Consider the following 6104-nt stretch of genomic DNA (forward strand, 5'->3'; position numbering starts at 1 on the left):
GATGGACCCTCACTGAAAGACATTTGGGGACACAACTTAGACTCCATAGGCCTTATATATAGATGATAGAGTACATTAAATTGGGCAGGGGGTGGTGGTGGGGAGGGGATCTAACTACCATCAGATTATAGTGAATGAAAATCTAAAAAATTAAACTCAAAAAAGAAGTTTTTAAAAAGTCATTAAGAAAGCTAAGAAAGTGTGTTCCAGTGACTGGCCCCACACTCACGGACACTGGCAGCACTAACCAGACTCAGCACTAACCAGACTCAGTGATTTAGAAACCTCTACATGTGATTCTGAGAGAGAAGTGGTGGAGCAGGGGCAGAGCTGAGGGAAGGCAGTGAGGGCTTTTGATGCCAATACCATGTCTACTTGTATGAAATTCTCAAGCAAAATGTTAAAAAATTACTTTTAGAGTTTTAGAAAATGAATTCCAGGCATCAAGCCAAGAAAGTTAGAAAGCTGTGAGGGTTCCTGCAAGGCTGGGCAAAGGGGCAGTCCCACCATGAGCCACAATGGCCACTGAAGTTGGGGACCAGATGCCCCTTCGGTCCCTGACATGAAGTCATTACATCTTTAAACTCTTTCTTACAAAAATCACCAATTGATAGCATGCGTTTTCATACGTGATTTCTCACCGATTTTTAAAGAGAACACTTGACAAAGACCTCATGGCAGATCGTACATAAATATATTACTTTTACCCAAGATGAGCCTGAAGGATCAGAGGCTCTGCGCTGAAGTCTTCAGGGATGGTGTGCTTCCTGGAGGGTGGGATACTGGAACACGCTGAAAAGCCATTTTGTTTTTCTAAATAATGCCAGTTATGGGATCACACCAAGAGAACAGAAACAATGGTCCAAAGTTATCTGCAAACACGAATAATCAATTTAGAGAGGTGATTTTATAATAGTTCATGAAAACCAAGTGACCAGAAAGAAATGGACAAGAACCCATCAAACGTCGCCTCTCTGCATGAGCTCCCAGTACCGCTGAAGCCGCATGCAAATGCTCGGTGTGACTTGGTGTAGAAAACTCTTCATCTTCATTAGCTCAAGATGAACTGACCATCACCTCATCCTTCAGCAGAAAGTGAATAAATACGTTGTGTGTGTAAAAGTGTGTCAAAGAAATTAGTCACAGCTGCCAAGCTCCACATCGGTCTCTAGTGTTCTTCCTTCCACAGTCGGGGAATTGCCAAATTTCCCTTCTCAAAGCCACCACCCAACCGACTCCGATCTGGGGACCTCCATGTAGAGCTCAGCCTCGGCACTGACCTTCTAGGCTAATGGGCGACTCACAGTCTTCTCTCACCAGTGGTGACGGGGAGGAAGGAAGGAACTTGTCCAGGCTGGATCACACATCTGGACCAGCGCCCTAGAAAACTGGCTCCATTTCCAGCACATCGTGGGGACGTGGCAAATCTGAGCCATAGGAACTTGAAAAGAAGACCGCATTCCCGACTTGGAGTGTGACCCTCCTGAGTTGCGGAGTGCTTGCTCTGTGAGGGACTGCCTGAAGGTACAACTGGGCTAACCCCAGGCCACATTGAGGGCCTGTGTTCTCCTGTCTTCTTACATGACTTTCCTTTGGTTTGTGAACCACACTGTGAAAATTGGCTCTGGCTTCCCTGGGTGCAGAATAATCTCCGATCAAACTTAATTAAAGTAAGACGAGTCATATTTATCTTGTGTTTCTCTCGGGCACTGTTTTTCTTCTAATTGGGACTTGAGGGCATCCCGTAGCCAGGGCGCCCTGGGCTACGAAGCAGTGGCCTCTGCTGGCAACTGACAGGCAGCCAGGCTCCCAGGGGAGGCACCAGCCCCACTGATTCCCCCAGAGGGCTCTGCTCTTTACATCCATCCCAGCCACAGAGGCCTTGTTCAGCATGAGGTTCTCCGGCATTCCTGAACAGTGCCCATGCCAGAGATGGAGACAATGTACCTGTGCACACTTCTGCATAGTCAGCACCTCACATCTGGCCACTTGGCTTCACTGTAGGAAGCTCTGTCTGTTTGTCCTTCCTCCCACAAGCCACTTCCAGAGAGGAGGGATGGGGTAGTCTCTGCAGACAGGAGTCCTCAGGTCCCAGGTAGAATTGCCCCCTGATCACAATGCATTTTTCAGATGTTAAATTTTTATTTCATTTTATTTTTTAATATTCTCTTTATTACTTTTATTTTATGTGTATGAGTGTATTGCCTGCTAGTACGTAAGTACACCCATGTCATATAGTGCCCGTGGAGGTCAGAAGAGAGGATCAGAACCCCTGGAACTGGAATTACGGATGGTAGTTAGTACTGGTAACCAAACCAGGTCCTCTGCAAGAGCAGCCAGCGCTGAGCCATTTCTCCAGCCTCGATGCTAAGATTTCAAATAAACTTTTACCTGGGTCTGGCGGCTGTAATCCCAGCCTCTTGGGAGGACGAGGCAAGGAGGCTGTGAGTTCAATGTCAGCCTGGACAATTAGTGAGACTTTGTCACAAAACAAGAAACAATAAATCAAAGAGGTAGGGATGTATCTCAGTGGTAGAGCCCTTGCCTAGCCTGTGCAAAACCCTAGGCACAATACCACTACTACAAAAATCAATCAATCAATATCAATCATCGACCAATCAATAATCAATTAATCGAATGATCAATCAGCAAGGAAAGAAAAGAAAATCTTGAGATGATAAACACATTGTCCAACCAGACAAAAACGGGGGGTTTCCCAAGCTGGTCAGGTCTCCCTATGTTGTGGCCGTGATGTCATATAAGAAGCACACAGGATAAATGAGCTCCCAGCATGCAGTGCTTAGAGCCCGGCTTCTTCCTTCTGCAGCTGGCAGGTGTCCCTCCTTGCTGAATGAGCCACTGGGTCAGCCCAGGCAGCACTTCAGTGACCCACAGACTCTGAGTGACCAGCAGCCTTCACTGACCAGCTTGTGTGGGTACTTGGCCCTTCCCTAAAGGCATGCTGGTCGGCATGGCCCAGTACGCCAATCTGGACATTCTGGATGGTAGACCCCACTGTCCACGTGGGCTTTTGTGTTCATAGCTGTCTTCAGTGTCTGACACTTCACCAACGCCATGCAATTTTCACATTTCCCTAAATTGCAAGGTTGGGCTTTCTACTTCTGCCCCATAGACATCACAGGACTGGCCTGCGTGCCGTGAAAGGCAGTGTTCTGAGGGTTTGGTGCATAGATTTCCTTGGCAAGGGGCTTGGACTCCTTTTCAGGTTCTCGGGCATTTGGAAGTTGGGGCAGCGCTCTCTCTCTCTCTCTCTCTCTCTCTCTCTCTCTCTCTCCCTCTCCATTGTTCACTTGCAGCATTTTCCATGTCACAGGGACGAATAGTCTTAATAAATCCGGTGACTGAAGTAAAATAAAGTGGCAGGATGCTGACACTGGAGCAGGCTGAGTGAGTGACAGAGGACATTCTCTATATTCCCTCTGTGTCATTAGTGCCTGTCTCCCTGCCTGACTGCTGAGAGGCCGTCTCCTTGCAAGTCCACCTGGAGCCCTAAGCACACTGGGAAGCAGGACATCCCCAAAGCCTGTAGTGAGGAGTGCAAGTGGGGCTCGGCCAGCTCCCTACAGTCACCCACAGCCCGGATGCCCCAGTACCAGAAACTTCCCAGCTCAGTGGGTGCCCATGGGTGCCTCCTTTCTCCCCAGTTCAGGGCTATACCCTTCATTTAGTCATTGGAGACTCAGACCTAACAACCAAGAGTTAATGTGACTTGGCTAAAAGGTGCAGGAATGACTTTCCAAGCGGAGGCACTCGAGGAGGTTCTGAGGAACAACAAACTTGGACCGCAGCTTGTTAAGCTTAGCCAGGAGTAAGGGTATCCACTGCACAGATGGCCGTGAAACCTCTGATTTTGTATTTACCGGGTTTTCACACTAGAATTAAATCCCTGCAAACAAAATAGAATTAAATTCCTGAAAACAAAGAAAAAGGACCCAGCCTGTGAGAGGTGTTTAGAAAGTGCTCCCGTCTGACCCTGGAGTTTTGTAGCTCACCTGTGTGGTTTGAGTTGAAAACTCCTAAATCCGAAGTATGGGTCCTACAGCAAAGCCACTGTCCGCACTAAGCGCACAGGCGGGGTGGGCTGCAGTGCCTGGCATTTCCGCACACCTTCGTCTGAAGGCTCGATTGGACTTCCTTCCTCATGCTGTTACACATCTGATTTTGTAGGTTGGGTTTTTGCAGACTTTTAAAGAAGGTCCTTTATTCGGTGATGTCACTCACAGCATGAGACCTCACGACACACAGGGACTTTTTCACCCGGTTACGGCTGATGCTCTTTTGAGCACTTACCCGTGGTGCAGGTGACGTGGTTTGCGTGTTCAGAATGGAACCCGGCGCTAGGACACTCGCACTTCGCAGAAGCCTAAGGCAGCAGGACTCTGGTGGATTCCCTTCGGAGAGGAGGCAGCTGAGACACAGAGAGCCAATGCTTCACAGAGGTGAGGCTGTTAACAGGGACCGGGCTGGGTAGGGCTCTGAGTCCGGAGGCCTCACACGCCAGGTCCTGAGTTGTCCATTGGTGGGTTCAGCGGTGCTGGGCAAACCTGCAGCTCAGGGATTTTTGGTCCAGCTCAGAGTGCCTTTCTTGATGCCCTGACTGCTGGGGAGAAAGCCCTGCCCACACCTGCGCCACCTTACTGCCCCCAGAACTTCACACAGGGACACTCACTGGCTCTCCTCCCATCCCTCCCTCCGCCTTCCTCCTCCGCTCCCCGACCCCGTCCCCTCCTCCTGGGCTTGTTCTTCTGTGGAGGGAGCAGATTACCTCAAAGCCTGCTGGCTGACAGGTTGCACAGGTGAAGAGCTTAGAAGCAGCCACTGCATCCTGGTAACAAATACAAGCCTGAAACATCAGAAAGACCAACAACTCTTCTTCAATGGCTCGGAGAACTGTCCCCAAACCAGAGCAACACAAGAAACTGAAGAGGACTCTGCACCAAGGCCTAGGCTCGGCCCTGTCCTGCAACCTGTGGTGGAGTGGGAGGACTGAAAGGGGCTGAGAGCTGGAGGAAGGCCCAGCAGACAAAGCTCCGAGAGCAAGAAGTCGGGCCGTGTTCATGGAAGAGAGGCTCCTTTGAGGTCGTCCCCAGATGCTCCATCAGGCTCTCACGGTGAATAGTGGAGCAAAATTCCTTGTGCTTCCATGAAGGGGCAGGGCAAAGATCGATTCTGAAAGACACCACAGCATTCTATTTCCTTAGAAGATGTGAGGAGCCCTGCCTATGAAGTTTGATCAGAGCCTCTGACCTGGGAGATAAAATGCCCAAGTCTAGCTCGGCTGGAGCCTGCTGTGGCTATAGCCTGCAAAGCCAGCTCATTCCACTTAGGCCAAGCTGGGGAGGGGGTGATGAGACTTACCTGAGAACTCACAGGCGAGAACACAGGCTCACTGAAGGATGGAGACCCGCTCTAGGGATTCTAGGACACACCCTCTCCAAGCTCACTACTGCATTCCTAGAAGGCTGTTCTAGCACCTTCTTCTACCTGAAGTCTTGTGTCCAGCTGTCATGAGAAAATAGTGAGGCAACCAAAGCAGATTAAAAAAACCTTCATGGTCCAAAGCAAGAGTCAGAGTGAGCCACACTCAGATACCTGGGGTATGAGGCATGGTAGAGAAACAACTGCACTCAGCGTGCCTAAATCTACACTCGATAAGACAGGCAGCGTGGAAGAACAGGAAGCAGTTTAAGCAGGGAGATGGAGTGCATAAGAAATAATAAAAAACTGCTAGGTATAGAAAATACCATGTCATAAATAAAGGATTCCCTTGATGGTATTATCACCAGACTGGTGGTTGTTGATTTAATCATCTCTGATCATAGAGACATGCCAATATAATCTACCCCTGAGCAGCAAAGAGAGAGAAAGAAGGAAAGATGGGAATATCTGGGGGACATCCACAAAACACGGGGAGATACCCCAAAAAGACATGATGAGGATTCCAGAAAGGGGAGGAAGGAGGGAGGGAGGGAACTAGACAGGAAGGTAGAGAGAAGGAGAAGGAGAAGGAGGACAGGGAGGAGGGAGGAAGGAAACAAGCAGAAAGCAATGGAGGAAGCGGGGGACAGAAGAGAGAGAGGAAA

The 6104-nt window shown here is 49.3% G+C and overlaps 1 long non-coding RNA gene across 1 annotated transcript; it reads right to left on the reverse strand.

The window, feature by feature from the left end:
* Nucleotides 1–713: 713 nt before the first annotated feature.
* LOC115067603 lies at nucleotides 714–5519 on the reverse strand. The gene is made up of 4 exons (XR_003846990.1): nucleotides 5380–5519; nucleotides 4787–5190; nucleotides 4014–4565; nucleotides 714–872 (listed from the first exon to the last, which is right to left on the reverse strand). It is a non-coding gene; the product is annotated as an uncharacterized LOC115067603 (long non-coding RNA).
* Nucleotides 5520–6104: the final 585 nt, after the last annotated feature.

Source organism: Nannospalax galili, unplaced genomic scaffold (assembly GCF_000622305.1).
Source record: "Nannospalax galili isolate Female #2095 unplaced genomic scaffold, S.galili_v1.0 scaffold1146, whole genome shotgun sequence".
In the NCBI taxonomy this organism is placed as follows: Eukaryota; Metazoa; Chordata; class Mammalia; order Rodentia; family Spalacidae; genus Nannospalax; species Nannospalax galili.